This window comes from Procambarus clarkii, chromosome 25 (genome assembly GCF_040958095.1).
Source record: "Procambarus clarkii isolate CNS0578487 chromosome 25, FALCON_Pclarkii_2.0, whole genome shotgun sequence".
NCBI classification, from domain to species: Eukaryota; Metazoa; Arthropoda; class Malacostraca; order Decapoda; family Cambaridae; genus Procambarus; species Procambarus clarkii.
Window position 1 is genome coordinate 6,961,907 of NC_091174.1, and position 23,561 is coordinate 6,985,467.

The 23,561-nt window shown below is 37.8% G+C and overlaps 1 protein-coding gene across 3 annotated transcripts in view; it reads right to left on the bottom strand.

Annotated features, from left to right (window-relative positions):
- Positions 1–23,561, bottom strand: part of LOC123756358 (uncharacterized) — a 227,956-nt gene that overhangs the window by 151,532 nt on the left and 52,863 nt on the right. The window lies entirely within an intron of this gene.

A 23,561-nucleotide genomic window follows, 5' to 3' on the forward strand; every position in this document is an offset into this window, starting at 1 on the left:
TGAGAGGTACACGCTACATGTAAAAAAAGAAAGATCATTCACTAATGCAATCACTCATTAGGAGAGGTACAGGCAGAACTACACGTTAACGAGAGATCATTCAGCAATGTATTTATTCATTGGGAAAGGCGCAGGTAGTGGAATACACAGGAGAGAGATCATTCAACAATGCAAAATTATTCAGAAAAAGCAGAGGGTGCAGTTTAATACGTAGAGAAACCCTACTCATATATACTGCAGCCAATTAAGAAGGAAACAACTAAATTTAAATTTCCTAAGGCTTACTATAGTATATATGTACTAAGTTAGGCATAATATGGCGTTTATTAAGTCTAAGAATGGATATTTTGACCTAGGACAAACTAGGATATATATTTATATTTACTGTTCCACTTTCTGGCTTGCCTCTGTGTTATTAAAGGTATACAAAACGTTATTTAGTATTGGATAGAACGAGGAGGATCACCAGATCAAATGTTCCAATTTTTAACTCTTGAACCCCACACTTTCCCAAAATGATAGGCACTCTCACTCTGGGATGATATATAAAGCTTAATTTAATTTAAAAAAAATTGGCGAGATGAATTATGTTTTTGTTATCACCATTGATAACAAAAATGCTTTAAATGTTATTAATAATGGTGAGCTGACATTTTTTCCTGTGACACCTTAAAATATAGCGTCATAAGATTAATTGAATACGTCCCTGAAAACTATATACAAACTTATTTAAGTCGGAATAAGTAATATTTTTTGAGGAATTTTAGGCAGGAAAATTTTAATTCCTAAGCACCATTTACGTGTCCAAATCCTAAAATCTTCGTTTGTTCCATAAACCTATTATGACCTTTCTTTGCAAATTCACAGCGTGATATTTATAGTCGCTACAAATACGATTTTCAGACATTCTAATTGTTTAATTTAGAATCCGTTTTAATGATTTAGCAATACGATTTTATTTAAAATATAACAGACTTGGTGACTATTTTTATTAGCTGTATACAAATAGAATAAGTTTAAGTTATTTCAAGTATAAATCCTTATTTAAATAGAACTAAACGAAAAAAAAATCACTAAAAATGGACGGAAAAAGGTCCCTAAGCAGCAGAGTATTAGAAGATCGTTTTAATATTTGCACCAATAAAGGTCACATAGTTATTCAATAATATTCTGAGCCATATTCGCAAAGTTCTCTCATACACCCACCCATTGTGTTGGTCTTGGTTTATACTGTTTCTGAATGCTATGAATTTTGAGGTGCTATCACGTATACACTGCAGAACGCGATTGCATATATCTGTTAGATTCGGCTTATTTATTAATGGTTGGGTTTGTCTCTAATGCTTGATTTGTTTAAGATCAATGATTCAATGATGATTGCAAGTCTAAAAAAAAAGGCAGTGGTTTGTTGCTGTAAATAATATTTTAGCTGCGCTTAGCACACTCTACACATTCGCATTAAATCTATTCAATAGAGAGAGTCATTAGGTGTTATGGGGTGGGTAATGCTTAGTTTACTGTCTATTTATTACCGTTTTCAACTTACAACATTTTTGATTTTCAGAGATTTAAAAATGAAAACAAAAATTTATTTTATTGCTGCTCACAGTGTTGTCATTAAATATACTATATACCCCGGTAAAAAAAAATCACTGGAATTGATCCTAGTGGGATTTTTCACGGCATCTGTTTTTCGAATGATTAAACAGTTTAAAATTAATCCCTCTTAGAGCCTCTGTAGGCTTCCCTTTGTGTGTAGACTGGACACTTTTATCGTAATTTTGATTCAAATCTACGGTAATCATTTTTATTTTTGTATCTAGACCATTTCTAAATTGAGGGAATAGCGGAATCACTTCAAATTGGAGGTGTGTGGTTAAATATTTTTACGTGTGCTAAATAGACAATTTCGTTTAATATTTATACAGATGAAAACATATATAATGTCTGACGTAACCAGGCTTCGGCCTTCTAAAAAAATATGAATCTGAAAATCAGACTCCTTGTATTATGTATGATCCAATGTACTGAGTAGCAGTGAATATGAGCAGCAGCCTCACTGTTCTGTTTGGCAGTGAATATGATCATCCCCATTGACCTATGTGATAATTAATATGAGCAACATTCCCCCTGTCCTGATTGGCAGTAGATGTCTATAAAGTTTTTTGGGCGTTTTATAGATGCGAAGACTAAATATTATATATATATATATATATATATATATATATATATATATATATATATATATATATATATATATATATATATATATATATATATATATATTGCTGGTATTAAATAATTTATTTTATTAATTTGTAAGACGGTTAAGATCTAAGAGGTTTGAATGGGGTAGGATAAATTAGAACGGGACAGAATAGATTAAGAAATGGGGAGGATAGATTGGGGCAGAGAGACGATTGATAGAGATATGGGGATAATGGATTGGGACAGGAAACGGATAGATTGAGACAGGGAGAGGCTAGATTATAACAGAGAGAGAGGGAGGCTGTATTAGGATAGGGAAAGGCTAGATTGGGAGATAGGGAAAAATATATTGGACACATTGAGGCTAACTATACATGGAGTAAATCCTCAATTACCTTAAAATCAAAGATAAATTAAAGCCAAAGTTAGAGGTTAAATTGTTGCTTTGATCCACTCTTATTGTCTGTATTTTCTTTGTCGTTGGATGAAAGATGTATCTTATTTACCTGTCTATCTGGCTATCTGTTTGTGTGTGTGTGTGAATTCACCTAGTTGTGCTTGCGGCGGTTGAGCTCTGCTCTTTCGGCCCGCCTTTCAACAGTCAATCAACTGTAACTAACAAATTTTTTTCACCCATTTCTTTGAGAGAGAGAGTGTGTGTGTGTGTGTGTGTGTGTGTGTGTGTGTGTGTGTGTGTGTGTGTGTGTGTGTGTGTGTGTGTGTGTGTGTGTGTGTGTGTGTGTGTGTGTGTGCCTGCCTGTCTGTCCTATCCGTACTAGTATAAATGAGAAATTTAATCTGCATCAATTATCATCTATTGGAACATAACAACATGGAAACTGAGGAAACTGAAGGCAGCCTCTTGGTCATAAGAGGTCAATATATGTCTAATCTACGCTCAAAATAATCCAGCTATTTCACGTCTGTTATCTTACCTGATAACCTGGTTCATAAATTAACAACCTTATTTCCAAACCAGTATTTACTTATGTATTTCTTAATCTAAATCATATATACAAGCGTTATTGCATTTTTGTAAAGCCACTCCCATCCCCCAAACCCAATCCTGATCCCCTTCCCAGTGCTATATAGTTGTAATGGTTTGGCGCTTTCTCCTGACAGTTCCCCTTGTAAAAGCCACTCGCACGCATAGCGTTTCGGGCAAGTCCTTAATTCTATTTTTTCCCCCGTAATACGACCCGCTAAATCGTTTAACAACCATGTATCCATTTACTGCTGGGTGAACAGAGGCTACAGTTAAGGACTGGCGCCCGGTCAATCCTCCCCGGTTAGAATACGAACCCAGACCGAAGCGCTCGCGAAGCGCCGAGCATGTGCTTTATTACTGCGACACGGAGACCTCTATCCGAAGAATAAATAAAATACCAAAATATTCAATAAAGCTCAAGCACACCTGCACTGCTATTGCTAAGTTCTCCAAAAGGGAAGTTCCAGTTTGCATCAAATGTGTATCTAACACGCGATTTGAAAATACAAAATATATGTACATTAAAATTTCAAAATTTGAATAAGAGAACAGATTTTATCCTTAGAATCATATTACATTTCTTGTGGGGAGGAAAGGGGGGGATATGTTTAACACTTCGCTAAAAATATCGATCCTCGTAAGTTTGCTTCTCTGGTTTTTAATGATTTTTAATTATACGAAATACAATGAATATAAGCTAAATTTTTACTTGACTTGAATTATATCGCTGTTATTCATTAGTATATATATCAGCAGTCATTCATCCACACGTTGTGTTTCCATCATCGTTGTAACGTCATTATATGAGAGAAAATTGGTTTATAGAATCTCATTAAAACTGCTATCATCAATTGTATTAACGCTAAAATTATCAACATCATTATTAATATAATTGATATAACTGTCACCATTATTGTATAAATGTTCATTGATACCAACACCTATAATCTTCTAATTACAATTCCAGTATTCCAGATATAGGATTCTAACATAGTTTACATCGCACGTTTGTTTTGTTAGGGAATGTGTCCACTCCTGCTACTTTATTTATTTCTAAGTAGTTTAGGAGACTGATCTGTTTATTTGACTGTGATAAAGCTTATTACACAAGTCACTAATAATGCAGTGGACCTTTAAAGTCATCCTCAATCTGTATAAGATTGAGTTCATCAATCTTATACATATTGATGAACTCAATCAATCACTGAACGTAACTAGCATTAAGGTAGACCATAAGTTCATTCACAGCCACTAACAGTAACTCTAATTATTCGTTCCGGCCTAATCACAACGTCAACATTTCTTTAAATAATTTCCCTGTTTAATCCCCCAAGTTAAAATACCTTGTCTGCCTGTCTCATTCTCTTAATACCCCGGTCAATAGTTCTTCATTATCAGTCTCCTACCCATAAACCAAAGTTCGAAGCTCTGCTTTAACTATCTTCCTCCCTTAATCCCATCCCGTTAACAGCCCCCCTCCCCCTTCCCGTTAACAGCCTCTCTCCATCAACTGCTCCCCTTCAACCGTCCACTCATTTTTTTGGGGTTTGGAGGGGGGGATTGTAGAAGCGCACCAGCAGAGACAAAAATCCAAATTTGTAAATGAATGTTGCACCTTCCTGGCGTGGTAATTAAGACAGGTGTTTCTCTCCCACGGTTCCCAGGGGATCCTTAGTGGCACCTTGATGCTGTGAGCCACTGACACCGTGCCACCACATGACGCAAGCCACTGACACCCTACCTAGCGAACTTGTGGGTCTTGAGATAATCACTTATTCTTTTGCCTCTGTTAGCTGTAAAAATAAAACTATTTTTGTTATTTTAATTGTTGCCATTGTTGTAATTGTTATCATTGTGAATATTAAATCCGTTTTATTATGATTTCCAATTATGATACAACAAATTTTCCATCAAATACAACAAATCATCGCAATCAAGAGAGACGGAGAGGAATACGAAGCCCTAACAGCAACAGAAACCTCAAACCAGCCAGTCATATTTCAAGATCAATTCAGCAAATCAACAGCATGAAGAGATAGTGATGCACGACCCTCCACCTGGGTCATTTATTCAACACTTCTCTACCCTAGCAAGTCGTGCAGCTGTACAGGGGTGTCACTGATATTCTGGAAGCGTATACATGTTTGTCTCATCTCCCCCTTGCCGGTGGCACTGTCATACGGATGTGGCACTTATAGTGGAAGTGTATATATGTTTGTTTAACGTGGTAATGATTATCCAACTAAGTGAAGGGTCCGATTGTTCGGTTGTGTGACAATAACAACCTGGCGTGAGGGGGTTAAGGGTAATTCATCTTTCAGTGATCTTTGCTTAATTTCCGTTCATTGTCATTTTTAATTATTATTTCATAATTTTTTACATGTCAATGGTTTGCATCGGTTTATTGTTATTTTTTCATGAATGATTGTTTTGCGTTGTAATCGGTTGTTTTTTGTATTCCCTTTAATTGTTATTGTTTCTTCATAATTGTCTTGCTAAACAAGTATTCCTTACCTCTCACATACCCTTTTCACCCTATTTATCACACCCTTCTCATGCCTCCGTTTAATTACTATCGCTGGTTTTTCACCCTCGCATGCATCCACTACTTCACAATCATCCTCTATTGTCCCCTAAATCCCTCTTTCTCTCCCGCCCCCTCCTTCCCTCCCCCGTCTTCCTCTTCCCTCTCTCACCCCAGCCACGCTCCGCCACAATACTGCCCAAACATTCATACCTTCCCCGGGTGATTTACCACAACACTGGCTTAGCGACTCTCTGGGTGACTGGGTCAATCGTTCCCAGTTCGTCGCCCCAATGCTCGTAGCGATGTGTTCTCTTTCCACGTCTTTTTCTACTTTTTACGTCTACTGAGCACCAGTCATGGTCTGTGTACTCTCTCTGTGCCTTGTTCCTACAATGGTTTTCTGTTCTAGTTCGACATTTTTTTTTGTTTTCTTTTTTTTTGCTTTGCCGAAAATTTGTTTTTCTTTATGTTTTCATTGTTACCGTTATCATCATTATTTCCCGGAACGAAACTCACTATCAGTATTGCCGGCATCACAATGTAAATGGCATTGATACTAATGCAAATTTAATAATATTGTTGTCCTTGGGCTGTAGATTAGTGCAATGGCTACACTTAGTTTGTGTGCGCATGTGCGCGCGCGCGTGTAGCAGTCATATACGTATAGTCAAACATCACCTAATTCTTGTATGAATGATCGTTAATTTAGTGTAATTTAACTTGTGTAATTATATATTATATATATAAAACTATGTATATTACATAAACAAACTATGTATAGTTACATAGTTACATAAACTATGTATATTACATAAACAATATGTAATATATAAATATATGCGTGTGTTTGAAATATAAACTTTCAACTTGGTGTCGTGACCAAGAGCGGTGGATTATCGGAACTACCAGAAAATGAGATAAAGTTGATACGAGGCACAAGAGTTAATTACAAATAATGTGTTTGTAAACACGCATTTCGCTCTCCACTGCTACCGACCGCAATACAGAAAACGTGCGGTGAAACTTGGTGGCCAAGCGAGCGATCAGGGGGTGACTGTAATAATAACTGATTAAATTGCCTTATGCCCATGTCAGTGTAGCGAAAATTAATCATATTTATTTACTGAAAGCTTGTTTATCATGTATATTACAGGCGATTGGGTATCATTATCAATATTTTTAAATTCGAAATATTGTTGATTATAATGTCAGAATTCTACTTATTCACTCACAATTTTATTTTTTAACCTCTCCCTAAGGGAGAATATTACCATCAATGACGTCCTAGATGAATTTTAATGTAACAGAAAATGCTTTTAGGGTCATTTATACGTATGATACCTATAATTTTGTATAATCCTATGAAACCTTAACATTCTAACAAACATACCTCCAAAGTTATAAAAGAACTTAAAAACACAGTCTCTAAATTTTAACAAACCATAAGAAAATCCCCAAAGTTAAACACAAAAAATACACACACAAAGCCTTACAGGAATAACAAGCACACGATTCGTATGATTTTTAAAAGTTACACGAGACAAAAAAGAAGTTTTAATAAACACAAACTCTCCAAGTTTTAACACACACACACACGGGATTTCTAAAGCGCTGACCAAAATTTTTTGGCCTTGTAACGGTGGAAGTATTTAGAGGCCAGCGCGGTGATGGTGCCATTGTTGAGGACACAGACAACTTTAAGGTGTTGTCCCTCTCTTTTGTGTCTCATCGCTGAGTACCTCTACGGGAGAGATATGGCTTTGTGTCACAGATTTCGTCAAAAAAATTAATTTTGTCTTTTTCGTTTAGAGAGAGAGTGAGTGAGTGAGTGAGAGAGAGAGAGAGAGAGAGAGAGAGAGAGAGAGAGAGAGAGAGAGAGAGAGAGAGAGAGAGAGAGAGAGAGAGAGAGAGAGAGAGAGAGAGTTTGCGCGCGTATGTGTGTACTCACCTTGCTGTGCTTGCGGGGGTTGAGTTTTGGCTCTCTGGTCCCATTTTGTTTGATTCAAAACAAAAATCTGGACAAATATCAAGTCCAGTACAAGCTCATCATTGCCTATGTAACTTGAAACTTTTGTTCCGAGTAGCTGAATCTATGACAACATAAGAAAAATCGCTTGTAAATATTACATACGTTTATTTTCAAGCTGATGAACAACTAGAGACAAAAAATAGCACAAGACCAACAGACTCTTACATAGTGTTTATTCGTAAAGAAGGTTCAAACTATCAAACTGACTGGAATAATTACAAAAACTTCTCTAAATGAATTACTACAAAAATAGATACCGTTAAATACTCTTCATTTCTGAAGGCAGATAAGAGATCACAATAACAATTCAGCTGTAAACAGCTCTAAGTAAAGTCAAATGGAGGTAGATGTCTAGTACCCAAAAGCTACTCTCTCATTCCTCTCTACTCTCTCTCAGCCATATGTAGAGCACTGCTCACAACCCTCTCACCAGGCGTGGTAGCCTGCTCTTCAGAGTTATTTGCTCATTCTCTTCATTGCGTGCATTATGCAAGATGTTTCTATTGCAGATTTCTTGTCTCACTTCCCAAGTATTTGTCGATTTACACACATCTTCCACAAACTGTCTTCTAATGTGACGCGGCCGGACTTATGGTCCAGGGTCGATCAAGGACTGCCCAGAGATGGTCCAGTAGCGGTCCAGGGACCGTCCGATCACTAATACTGTTGTTAAGTAGCCAGTCTCAGCGTCGCCAGCAGCTGCAACCCTTCAGGACCAATTTACTCTGGCATTAGCCAACACAGCAATGCTGACCCCTGATCTTTGGTCTGGACGAAAGACCCCAGGCAACAGGGGAAGGGGGAAGTCCGAGAGCAACAGAGAGGGGGGACAGAGTAACAGAGGGGGAAGGGGGGAGTCCGAACAACAGAAGGAGAAGGGGAGTAAGGTAGGGCAACAGGGGGCGGTGGGGAGAAAGCATGAGCAACTGAGAAAGGGGAGGCCATGCCAAGAGAGGTGTGAGAGAGAGGAAGAATTCTAAAGAAAATGACGATGGAAGAAAATTAGAGGAAAATAAATGATAGGCATGGAGGGAAATATAGGGGATGAAAGGACAAACAGGGAGGGGAGGATAGGAGATGGTAATGAGAATGAGAGGAGAAGAAGGGGAGGGGCAAGATGAGAAAAAGGACAGAAGGAGGGTAGAGGGAAAATGAAGAGTAGCTAATACGAGAGAGGAGAGGGAAGCAAAAGAGAGACAGGGAGGAGGAAGAGAAGAAACAGAGAAGAGACGGAGAGAGGGTGGGGTAAAAGAGGGGAAAAGACAGCTTATAACCCTCAAATTGTTATTTAGACTGACCTTAAGGCTCCCCTCGGAAGCTTTGTATTAGAGAAAATCATCTACCAGACAAAAAATAACGGAAGCTAGCAAAATTATCGGATTTTACCAAATAAAACTAAATTATTCTTTGTTATTAAACGGTTTAATTTAACCAGGATTAACATCTGCATATATAATAATACAGAAAATGGACAAAGATTTCGCTACACCTTCTGACGAGGCTAAAACCTTGATGCCAGTAATGTAGATTTGATATAAACTAAATTCTAAGATTGGATTACAAAGAATGGCTAAAAGTCAAGCGTGAAATTTAGCACAGTGGGGCGGAAGGAGGAAGTAGAGATTTTGCGGGAGAATTCGCGTTACAGTTTTTTTTTTTTAGGATTCCTAATTAGGGTAAATTGCCGATCTTTGAACTTTGAACTTGTGGATTTTTTTGCTTCGTGTGAGAGCTGGAGGGGATTGTTAGGGGTGTGAGATAGTTCCGTCGCACGCAAGATAAGAGGGGGATGAGAAGAGTGGGTGGATATTGCAAGCAGTTCTGCACCGCACGTAATCAGGTAATTACCTAAATGTATGTTACAGGATGAGAGCTACGCTCGTGGTGTCCAGTCTTCCCAGTACTCTTTGTCGCATAAAGATTTAAAACTACTGACGGTTTTGGCCTCCACCACCTTCTCACTTAGCTTAGGTGCGAACACGGAAATGCATTTACACATGCGCGGCCTTGCACAACCACACACGAACTTTCAAATGCAAGTGACTCTTTTGATAAGCATGCGTAACATCGAATGTAAATCAAATAAATTTATGTCCCCTCGATTACACACATTTTTCGTTACTTCCTTGCTTATCCCTTGACACAACTGGAAATTTTTGCTCCTCAATCACTCAACCTTCTACCTCTCTCACACCTCTACCTCTCACCCCTCTACCAGTCACACACTCACTCCAACCACTAAAACACTCACCCCAACCACTGAAACACTCACCCCCTCACCACACACTATGGGCGGTGGGATTACAGACTATAAATCTCCCTATTGCTGCGGTATGCCACTCTGTGTCTCAAAGACGCTGAGCCACAAGATTCCAGAAGCTGCCTCTGTTTCCCCAAGGACACAGGGGCGTCTGTAGGCCAGAGTTAATGACCGCGAAGCATGCAAGTGGGGAGGACGAGGGAAGGCAGGGATGATGGGGGTGGAGTAGATGTTGAAGGTGCCTATCTGTGTGGTGTGGTGGAGTGGGTGGTGATTTTGGTGGAGAGTGAGAGTAGTTGAAGGTACGAATGAGTGGAGATGTTGGGTGTGGTGGTGGGTATGGTAATAGTGGATCTTGGTGTTGGTGGTTGTGGTGGTGGTGGGTGTGGTGAGGGTGGTGGTGGTGGCGGAAGTTGGAGTGTGTGTTGCCCCGAGGAACCGCAATAATAAGACGCACGATACTGGATCAATCTTGCACCGGTCACACACCCTCATCCACCAACTTCTGCGCACCCCCACTAATCCACACTCAATCTCTCTCTCCCTCCCTCTCTCTCTCTCTCTCTCTCTCTCTCTCTCTCTCTCTCTCTCTCTCTCTCTCTCTCTCTCTCTCTCTCTCTCTCTCTCTCTCTTTCTCTCTCATGCCTCAATTCTCCTACCTGAAATAGTCCATCCCAGGCACATTCGATGACAAATCTAAGACTGACTCACAAAGATATCCAACATCAATCGCCTACAGAGATCCAAGCATCAACCTCCCTCAAAGAGAATTTTCTAAACATCAATCCCCACAGAGAGAGAGACAATAAGTATCAGTGACCCCCCCCCCCATTCACAGACACACAAAATACTTCAAGCATGAGAATCTATGGCGATACAAGCATTAACCATCAACAGAAATGCAAGCATAAATCACCAACAGAGATTCAAGCATCAATATCTTTCATCAATCCCTCACAGAGAGAGCTCCCAGCATCAATGCTTCAATATCGTGTCTTAAACAAGTCGTGCACACAAAATGGATAGAAAGAAAATGACGTAAAAAGGAAGTACAAAACAGTAGATAACAGAACACTAAAACGGGATTAAGGTGGACATGACTTCCAACCGGAACTTGGTGTGATCTCTACGCAAGCAGTGAACGGATATGTGCTTACATATGCCATGTGCTTGCGTGTGTACACGTGTTTATGCACCGAGTATGCGAATGTTGGCAGAAGTGTGTGCGTGTGTGCACGCGATGATGTGATAGTGTGGTGTGGTGGTAACGAGACACCATGGAATTTATTATGCTCGTTCTCATGACGTCTTTATTGCTGTTGGAGATTTACTCCATGGATTATTCGGCGGAAGTTGTCAATGTACAGGTGGTACACTTTTCTGGTCTATCCTGGTAGTGGGTCAGACAACTGTTGGTGGTTGGTGGTGATGGTGGGTAGTGGTGGTGATGGTGGGTAGTGGTGGTGATGGTGGTAGTGATGGGTGGTGGTGGTAGTGGTGATGGGTGGAGGTGGTGGGCAGTGGTAATGGATGGCGATGGTGGTGGATAGTGGTAGTCGTAGTGGTGGTAGTGGGTAATAGTGGTGGCGGTTGTGGTGGTAGTACTGGTGTTGTTGGTGAATAATGGTGGTAGTAAATACTTGTCTATCGGTGAATACATCCAGTTTTGTTATGCCCCGCCTACTAGCCTTTTTGTACCAGTGGCGTTATAATTTAACTTTCCTGGCATTCAAAATCTTTGTCGAGTCTGGCCTTAAAGTTGTGTATGGAGGTGGCTTCCATAACTTTCAGTACAATCCACTTATCGACTACTCAAACAGAAATGAGTATTTCCTTACATATCCTGGACTATCCTTGTCCTTTCTATCCCCCTCAGTATTTTATATTTTATGTTCATATCGTCCCTTTCTTCTGCCTCCATGGTTGTAAGATCTAATTCCTTCAAGCTATCCTCATAGCTAAACCCTCTTAGCTCTGGCATCAATCTTGCTTTAAATATCTACACTTTGAAAATGTTGATTTTATTCTTCACTCGGTGCAGATCACATGCCGGTGCTGCTTATTCTATTATTTATCTAACAAAGGTTGAGTAGATTGATAGAGATTTGATCTGATTTATGTTTCCCAACTACACGGGAGAGGAGAGGGTGTATATGTTAATATAATGGCTTCAAAAGTAGACATAACAGGAAAGAAGTCAACGAATGCGACAATTGACATCCGTCAGATGTGGGGCTCAAGAGTTAGCAATCGATCATGCAAGCGCATTTAGGCGAGTTTATTTAGGTGAGTGTATTCCTCATATCCATTTACAGTAATTAAACGGATGACTAATACCATACAAGGACAATTCTCGACAGCCAAGTTGATGCTATAGTTCGCAATAGCATTCCTCTCCCCCTTATCCCCCTTCATCTCCGAGCACCCAAATCACCCCTTCACCCCCTCCCTCATGGACCTCTCACTCCTACACCCGCCTACCTCATCCCTGCCTCCTCCTACTTCATCCCTGTCACCTCACCCTTCATTCTCTCTCTCTCTCTCTCTCTCTCTCTCTCTCTCTCTCTCTCTCTCTCTCTCTCTCTCTCTCTCTCTCTCTCTCTCTCTCTCTCTCTCTCTCTCCCTCCTCCATAATTCATCACTCCAGCTTCTCCTCTTTCCCAAAGCTTAACTCCTCAATATCAATGTGATAATTACGAGGTAGTTAAGCCCTTAGTTGACCCAAAACAAGGCCGTCAGGTGTGTAATTGGGGTCAGTGTTTAGTGTAATTGGTTCGTTCGCTTTGCAGGTTGTCTGAAAGGAGAGGTTTTACCACGGGGGAGAGGAGGTGGTGATGCCCTGCGCTCACAAGTCCTCCCAGTCGAGTTCTTGATTTATAAATTGACTGATGTTTTGCAGGAAATTGGATGGTATCTTGCATGGCGGAGGCTGTTATTTCAGAGAATATGTTGGTTTTCTGTTACAGGTAAAAAGGTTTGAGTGAGGTGGGGGAATGTTGCTGTAAGCTAGAAGAAGGTTAGTTAAGGAATATCATAGGAGTAAACAGGAATAAAATAACAACAGAAGGGCAAATAACGAAGAGAACGAGTTGAGAGAGAGAGATAAAAAGAGATTATAACGGAGGAGAAGTAAAATAAAGAGAGACTATCTGGCTAAAGATAAGTTAAATCAAGCTCGCTATGAATAGAGCAATTAAATATGTGCTGAGGAAGGCAAAATTCAACAGCCGATTCGACAAGATAGTGCCTGTCAGCCACCTTGTTGTGACTTACAGTCTGTATAGTAATATATATTAATATATATATATATATATATATATATATATATATATATATATATATATATATATATATATATATATATATATATATAGAACATTATGTTACTGTTGAAGTCACGTCATCTGTCCAAGTTTATCCAAGCTCTGTGTTTAGGATTGCTCACACGCAAAGTCCTGCCTGGGTACCTTGTAATCAACTTGGCGAAAGTCTGTGACCTTTGAAAGAATTTACTCGCACAATTTCGCCATTATAACCTCATATCAATATGCTCTCTTTTCCATATATATATATATATATATATATATATATATATATATATATATATATATATATATATATATATTTATAAATAGATATATTTATAAATATATATTGATTTGGAAATAGAGTTGTAGGGCTATGAAATAAATTTGCGAGGTAATTGAATAAACTTGGCACTGTTGGGGTGTTTTAAGTATAGGTAATACAAATGGACAAAATATACAAAAGTGGGAGTGGTTAATATATCACACTCCACCCTGGAATTCGCTCAAGCTCCAGCTCACACTCCATCCATAAACAAGCTTAAGGCCCAGCTTACACTTCACCCTGGAACAGACTTAAGGTCCAGCTAACACCTTCCTCACGAAGTAATTGCACTACACCAACAACAAATGACACCCTAACTAAACCGTAACTCAGCAACTCACGTTCACTAGAATCTCAACAGCGTCTCCAGTGTAAAGTGCAAAGTGTACCTTGTTAACGTGATCCTCCTTACTATATACCTCGCCTGTGAGGGTAAGACAGCCCCTTGTGTTAGTGAGTAAATCACTGGGCCGAGTATTACAGGTTTGTTTTAAGCCTCTGATACGTCAGTGTTCCTCGTTTCTCTTGTTTTGAACAGGAAGAGGAAACAGATATAGACAGTGAGCGAGTGACAGAGAGAGAGAGAGAGAGAGAGAGAGAGAGAGAGAGAGAGAGAGAGAGAGAGAGAGAGAGAGAGAGAGAGAGAGAGAGAGAGAGAGAGAGAGAGAGAGAGAGAGAGAGAGAGAGAGAGAATGAAGAGGCAGAGACAATGAGAAAGATGAAAAGATCAAAATATCTCCCATTAAACAGGATAAATACATCTCCACCTCCTGTTATCAAAATAAATCATTCACGTACGGGAAGCCGCCTACCACATTGTTGGACAGATGGGATGGAGTAAGGGTGTGAGGGGGGGGAGAAAGAAGTAGAACGAAGGTGGAAGGGAAGCGAAGGAGAGGAAGGGGTGAGTGGAGGGAGACGTGAATTATGTCATCTTGCCTAATCGTACGGAAGAGCAGCGATAACTTGGTTAACCGTACATCAAAGTTACGACGCGCTGCTTAACCGAACTGCAGATTTACGGCCTTTTCACCAACAGTGAAAGCAGTTTATATGCTGTTATTATAAATATATTATATATATATATATATATATATATATATATATATATATATATATATATATATATATATATATATATATATATATGAAAAGCGAAAACGCCAGCTGGCAGCGTTCGACATAAGAGTATTTTACTGCATAATTTAATAGTCAGAAAACTGTAAAGGTTCAGTGCAGCTGTGACCCAGTACCTGTCAGTTGATGCTACATTTAAAAATAAAAATTAGATCGGGGTAAAGTTTGCGTCTCATATTAAATCTACAGAAATCTAGCCTTCCTTCCTCAACGTGCATTATGTTTAAAATGTTCACTAAAAATATTCCAGAAGGGTGTGAAATAGGACCGCATATTGTGAGGATTTATAATATGCCATTTTTATTTATTAAACAATACAAATGTTTAATTAAACACTAAAAATGGAGTTAATGCATTAATCATTCGACAACGGAAATTAAACGCCACAAAACTTGCCAAGTAGAGAAGAATAATAAGTGCAAACCTCTCCCCCTCCCCCCCCCTCCTTCGCACGCACACACACATACACTCACACACACAGTCTACCTTCACTACATCACTGCCTAATGCAGTGATGTAGTGAAGGCTGACTCCATACACAGTTTCATATGAAGATTTGATAGAGCCCAATAGGTTCAAGAATCTGTACACTAGTTGATTGACAGCTGAGAGGCGTGACCAATGAGCCACACCACAAAACCCGCAAGCACAACTAGATGAGCACACATATATACACGAACACAAACTAATCCCACAACGCAAACTACATTCTGTAGCACATTTTAGTGGCTGTGTATCGACTGTCGAGACATACGTCAGTTTCTTAAGTAGATTCCGTGGATGCATTTAGTTTCATGATCAGGTTTCGAAGCACGCGAAGACTAAATTAGCAGTTAGCGCAAACATTTAGAACTTTAGAATTTGTTGTTGATTAACAACGCAGCTTGGAGCACCAGAGGAAAAGGATGGCAACCCTGGGAGCATGGATTTGTGAGAAATTCTCTCTGGGAGCATGAGTTGGGGTCGCCAGAGGGTGGAGAAATTGCTCTGTGAGCAGGGAGAAAATGGGGGTGGGCATCACTGGGAGCATGGAATGGGTGAAAGACAACACTAGGAAGGTTTAAAGAGTGGAGCAACACTGGAAAAGTAGATGGGGGTGAAGGGACAGCACCTAGGGCGTGGAGGGGGTATATGAGGGAGGAGGGAGCGATGGGCCATTACCAAGGGCGTGGGCTCACCTGTCGCACTCATTAGCATACAAATGAGGTAAGCTGACGAGGTGGCAGCCAACGGGCCGAGGTCTTAATCTCTGTTTTCCTCACGTCGACAAACTCAATCATTTTGAAATTACATTTGAATTAATAGTCTATGATCATCGTTCGCTTCGGTGCGCCTTTGATGAGTTTTGGTGAGTATGACGTATCAATTTTATATATATATATATATATATATATATATATATATATATATATATATATATATATATATATATATATATATATATATATATATATATATATTTATTTATTTATTTACTTATTTATTACAAGGCGGGGTAACCGGCGGTGGCCGGGATAGCTTCTCTCTTCATGTATCCCCCAGTCATCCCCCTCCACCTCCCACTTCACCCTCTTCCCCTTCTCTTGGAAAATATATTATTAAGAAATTGCACGGGTAAACTTCGCACTTTACTGACATCTCGTTCCCAAGTTCATCCCACATTCATTTCAGACTTCTTGAGAATCCCTCGAGGGTGTTGGGTTACATGCTACATTTCTTAAAGCATTTAAGTTAGGCCTTCTTCGACTAGCCAATGTCTGTCACGTATCCCATACCATTTCCCCTACAAATTTCATTGAGTCTAGCCCCAAGTGTTTGACCGCCAACTTTGGACAAACAAACATTCTCTCCTACAATATATAGTTTAATATATATATATATATATATATATATATATATATATATATATATATATTATGTATATATTTATATATATATTTGTATATATATTTATATATATATATATATATATATATATATATATATATATATATTATATATATATTTATATATATATATATATATATATATATATATATATATTATATATATATTTATATATATATTTATATATATATATATATATTATATATATATTTATATATATATTTATATATATATATATATATATATATATTAATATATATATTTATATATATATATATATATATATATATATATATATATATATATATATATATATATATATATATATATATATATATATATATATATATATATATTGGTGTATACTGGCAGCAGGTTTTCTTTCAAACATGTTTCATTGAATATGACCGCATATTCTGTATTTATTATTTTCTGGTTTAGGGCTTCTATCCCTCTAACTATTTTCTTAGCATCAGGGCTTAATTTCAATTAAGCCCTGATGCTAAGAAAATAGTTAGAGGGATTGAAGCCCTAAACCAGAAAATAATAAATACAGAATATGCGGTCATATTCAATGAAATATATATATATATATATATATATATATATATATATATATATATATATATATATATATATATATATATATATATATATACGTAGATAGGAGAGAGAGAGAGAGAGAGAGAGAGAGAGAGAGAGAGAGAGAGAGAGAGAGAGAGAGAGAGAGAGAGAGAGAGAGAGAGAGAGAGGAGACAAACAGTAACACAGAGAAAGGGATATAGACAGATAGACAGCTTGATAGACAGACATATAGATGAAAAGAAACAGAAGCAGGGATATACAGAGAGAGAGAGAGAGAGAGAGAGAGAGAGAGAGAGAGAGAGAGAGAGAGAGAGAGAGAGAGAGAGAGAGAGAGAGAGAGAGAGAGAGAGAGAGAGAGGGAGAGAGGTGGGTATTTAGGAATAATACACTGGGTGATAAAATACGACAAAGAAAGATAGTGAAAAATGTAAAAGGAGACAGACGGGGGGAGGGCTGGAGATAAATGAAAACAGGACAAGAAGGTGAGACAGAGCGAGGAACTGAGACAGAGCGAGGAACTGAGACAGAGCGAAGAAGGGTAGTAACACTTGACGACCTCTGTCACGATCTCGCTAATGGTGATGAAGACCTGGACTCCAGAATTCCAGCGAACGATATATTTTTCAATATTTCACTCCCATTCATCATCGTTCATATTACGTGTTTATTGTTGCATCGTTCGTTTTATGACCGTTTACTCTAAACGAATATATGTTATGAGCCGAGGCGGTAGAGTTCACTTTTGTTTCTTCATAACTACTATCGCTTCCAATGTTTTTTCATCACGCAAATATGTTTCATCTATTACTTATTACATTTTATTGTTTAAATTTTGCACTTTTTAACACACTCTTGTAGCAATTTATTTATCACTTGCTCTATCCCCGTTTTCAACACTTGTCTCGATCTTCGCACCCTGTCTATCTCGTTTTCTCTCTCTCTCTCTCTCTCTCTCTCTCTCTCTCTCTCTCTCTCTCTCTCTCTCTCTCTCTCTCTCTCTCTCTCTCTCTCTCTCTCTCTCTCTCTCACTCACACATTTTCTCCCACTCCAATTTTATCTCTTCTTACGATTTCTCTCCTCTACATTTCACAGCACTTGTGTATATGCTTATAAGTAGAGCTGTCATTACATATAAGGAAGAAGTAGCCCAATGACTCATTGCATGGTTTTCTGAGTTACAAAAATCTTCAGTTTGTTCATAAAGGGAATATTGCTTTAATTAACAATTCACAAATGCTATTCAACTACACCCAGATAAATAAAGGGCACACAGCATGGCTTTACTAAGGGCCATTCATATTTACATTCATATTTAAAATAATTATATTTAATATTTTCGTAGGCCTTAGCAAAGTCTCTGATATTATCCTTACCTCAGGATAAACAGATTACGAAGGTAAAAGGGCATGGTAATGAAAGAAATAATATTGACTGGATTATACATGATTATTTTCAAAAGAATAGACATAAATAGGGTCTAGTTAGAGTGAAAAATATTTGCACGTGGAGTGCCCCATATATCTCTCCTAGGTACCCTTTTTTCCATTACATTAAAGAATTTATACAAAATATTGAGCTGGAATGTCGTAAAATTTGCTAACAACAGCAATATACAGCGTAAAAAAAATCAGACTTGAATTTGATATGCAAATTATTTAGCCTTAAAATGAACGAATGATTAGCAGGTGAAGTTTCCTCTGAGCAAATCAGCTGATTTTTTTTTTAAATGACATATATATATGAGTGAGAGCAATGAGAGCAAACTATGTATAAATCTTCAACATAAACAGAAGACTAGCAAACGTCTGTAGAAGTTTAATAAATGGAATTCTAATTTTATTCATAAGCTTAATTTTTTTCCCTTTTTAAGACTTTATTTATATTATGTAGTTCAGTTTTAAGTATTGTAATGTAGAAAGAATATAATGTGCCAAAAACGTGTGTCAAAAGAGGAAAACTAACTTAACGCCGGCATTAGAAAGCCTATATGTGATCATTGATTAGATTATATATTGAGATTGTATATTTTAGTGCAATGATTAGTCATTGAACTAAATATATTAAAAAAAAAGAGGATCTAGGAGCTGACGATCGACCTTTCAAACCACATTTGAGTGAATGCACCAACAAAAAATGTATGTAATTCTCACTTCACTGGACATAATGAAAAGTATGAAACAAAAAAAAATCCGAATACCCCAACTACAGAACACGTACAACCTTTTTCCAAAGTTAGAGAATATCGTTGACTATTATTCTGGACCATTATCAAGTCGATTGTCACAGTCGATGGTGACAATCGACTTCATAATGGTCCAGGACAGATCGAAACGTCGTCATCTCTTGTATTTCTAGTGTGTGGTTTGGTCAACCTTTTTTTAGCCACGTTATTGTGACTTTTCATATGCCTAGAGAATATCGTGTCAAGATCCACCAATACACATGTTATTGTTTACGTTCACAAGCTAAGACATCAATAACTGTGATTAAAGTTGTTCCTGGGTGTCCTTCCCCTTACCTTTGAATACCTCACAGATAACATCAAAGATGATGTTTCTATTAACAAATCAAAATTTATACTAAATACAATTTTCTGGGTGCACAGTTTTCTAGGCAAATTACTCATAAATGCAATTTACTGTAATAACAACATCATATTATTAGTTAGTGTCATTATTATTATTATTATTAAAACTGTAATAATAATAAAAGTCATTAATGTTATCATTAGTCCGAATTTGTAGGTTTAATGATTTTTATCATTATTAGATATATAATATTTAACATAAAAAGTGAATTATATACAGATAATTTCATTAATTATACCCAAGCGGTGTTTTCTCACACGCGGCAAGTCATTACTAATTGAATTATGTAACAGTGTGGTCATAATTTTGAGAAGGAAATGGAAGGGGATGCGTAATGAGACAGAAAGGGAGAGAGAGAGAGAGAGAGAGAGAGAGAGAGAGAGAGAGAGAGAGAGAGAGAGAGAGAGAGAGAGAGAGAGAGAGAGAGAGAGAGAGAGAGAGAGAGAGAGAGAGACAGAGACAGAGAGTAATGATTGAAGGCCATCTCTTCTCTCTCTTTCCTTAGCAAAGGCAGCAAATACTAACAGAACAAATCAAACTTCTATAAACGTATGTTCACCTACATGGCAGCTCCCCCTGCTTAACCGTCTCAGGCTAATAATATCTACACACTTAGGAACCACTACACACCTACCTCTTACATTCTAATGCCTCTTCACACCTACACCAATACACACTTTAACATATACATCTTTTAAATATATATAGTGTGAATCAATACAGAACATAAACTAGAGCGGCTAACATATTAAACATTCCTCTAAATTGTTCATAACAAAGCAAACTGTGGTGCAAAATTACCAAACATAAAAATCTAACAAACTTTTCCCATAATGCATCAAGAGCTCTCATTCCAATATTGGAAAGATATCACCCAAGAACACGGCTTGGAGGAAGCCATGATAAAGTTTAGAAATGTATTTATTTTCTGAAAGTTTTCACATGCTGTTGCCAATCAGACTGATCACAAGTATTTCACGAGATCTGAACGGTGGAACAGTGAAATAATTTTTTTTTTATAACCAAACAATCTTGTTCGTCAGGTCCTGTAGCCAAGAAATCAAGGGAATTTAGTGGAAAACGTTCAGTTAAATTAAAAACAACCATTGTGTGTATTGCTGAAAATAGGAAAACGAACCGAAATGAAATTTACAGTTGTGTAATCTTACAAAGCTATATATAGCTCTGAGTTGCAATTACTCAGAGCTAAATATATCAACATAAAAGCATCTGAAAGTCATGTGGATATGTTTTAATAAATATATTGCATATCCATGCCAATAAATGTGTCTGTTCGAGGCTAGAGGCCAGACACTTTGGGCTAGCCTTATTCAATGATTGAATGTTTGACAGTAATAGCTGTTGGGTACATGCCCTACATGCTCGGGTCAGGGATTGCATAAATGAACCAAATGCCATTTGACCCAATGCAAATTGGACCCTACACACATCGAATCATGCAATATCTTAATAATTAGATTCAGAATTACTTGTGTTTTTATTGTTCTTCAGTTATTTCTTAATACTAAATATTATGCATCGATGTACGCAAAATGTAAAACTTATTTGATCGTACTTTGCCCATAACAGCCTGTAATATGTATTCATGACATCAAACTTCCTTCATCCCCCAAACCTGCATACCCAATTCCTCCTGAGAGTTAATCCTCCACTCACACACATCCCACGGCCTGTAGCGAATGTGTCCAAGTGGCCCACAGCGTGGACACAGAGACGAAGAAAGACAGACAGCTAGAGACAAATTGACAGAGAGTGTGTGAGAGAAAGAGAGAGAGAGAGAGAGAGAGAGAGAGAGAGAGAGAGAGAGAGAGAGAGAGAGAGAGAGAGAGAGAGAGAGAGAGAGAGAGAGAGAGGGGGGGAGGGGGGGGGGACATTCAGATATATAAAGAGACAGAGCAAAGCCAAAAAACAAAGTGATACAGAGACAGAAAAACATACCGAACTAACAGAAGACATAGAAACTGAAGCAGAGAAAGACCATGTCTACCCCATCACCGCCGGGTACCCCATCAAAGGTGTCATATATTATATATATATATATATATATATATATATATATATATATATATATATATATATATATATATATATATATATATATTACTGTCATGTCAGCCACATAAAAACTTTATAGATTGAACAGTTTCCGGCAAACAGAAATGGTGCACGCTTTTCGTGTCACATAATGAGGAAGAATTTATTAGCACTTGTTAACTTAATTACCAGCTGGTTACCTAATTTTTTTAAGATATGCTAATTGCTTGGCTTGTGGGAAGAGAAAGCCTGGGAGACCCCTGGATAGAAAGACACAGTTTCGTCCTCCAAAGTTTAAGACTATCAACGTATATGTTAAACGGAGCTATCATAACTTTAATTTTCTGGCTTCATTATAGCTTTCTCAACCACTGCATGGGCTACAATGTGCAGGTATTTATCATTACGGCCAAAATGTGCAGAGGTTTCACAGACATTTTGTAGCATGTCTGTCTGTATGTTTTGTAGCAAGTCAGCACTGAACTTTTTATTGCTCTAATATCATCCCAAAATCCATAAGACTTCTTTCTGGAACAGTTTAATAGCAACTTCTAATCACACAATGTTCTCTTTCACAATCCTCTTAATTGTTTGGTGATATTGTACCCTAGTGCTTCGTTTTATCTGGTGTAGCCAGTATTTTACATAGGTTATTCTAGAAGATTGAAAATCTGATTTTGCAATCTATTGCAATCTGATTTTCATTCGAATTAACAGACTTGCCAGAAGAACATGCGTCTCGCCTATTTCGGCTGATCTCTTGCGATCATTAGTGCAGGACGAGGTAGTTCACAGAATTTTCACACTCACCATAAGCCGCATCTATCAACCCGAAACATACGTAATCCACAATCACCTAAACACTTTTCATGTTTGAGTTGCGCTCACAAGCGTCTTGATTTGCACTACGTTAAGTTTTGTAATGCCAATTTCCAGCTGTCAAGTATTAAAATGCCTTTTCATCCCTTCCCCTCTCAGTTTCCTTCACCCCTATTACTATAATCCTCACTAAATTTTACTACTCATTCCCATACTAAATTTGTTGATATATAAACTCAGCATATCATCTCTACTGTAATCTAACGAAATTCACTACCTATCGCTCTCGGGGACTTTTCGTATACTAACCACACATTCCATACACACATGTACGAGTCCCAATATTGCTTAGGACCCGTGTAGGCTCATGGCGAAGACCTGAAGTTGATTTTCCCCTTCGTGGTAAGTCTGTATAGATGTAAGTTTGCTCCCGTGTACAAAAACAAAGATTAAGCAACTATTTGTTCCCATATGTACACATTTCATTGCTTGTATCACTGTACTCTTCCGATAAGCAGAATTGTTTGGATCTCCCGGTCTGTAGCTATTTGTAATTGTTGTAATCCCATGCAATTCATTATCAACTAAAGCCTTACTATCAATTACGCACCAGATTACATAAAATACAGTAATTTTCTGTATTACAATTCTCACTTGTAATACGTCACTTACATATACAACTAGAGAAGGGTTAACAAATATTTGACTTCACCTCAATGAAATCACATACAAACCTATCGAGGTAATTGGTTGGACTCCTAGATCTTATATATAAATGAAAGCTGTAACTTGTGATACAAATGCATATTTAATCCTATGAGAACTGAACAAACACACAACGAGTCAT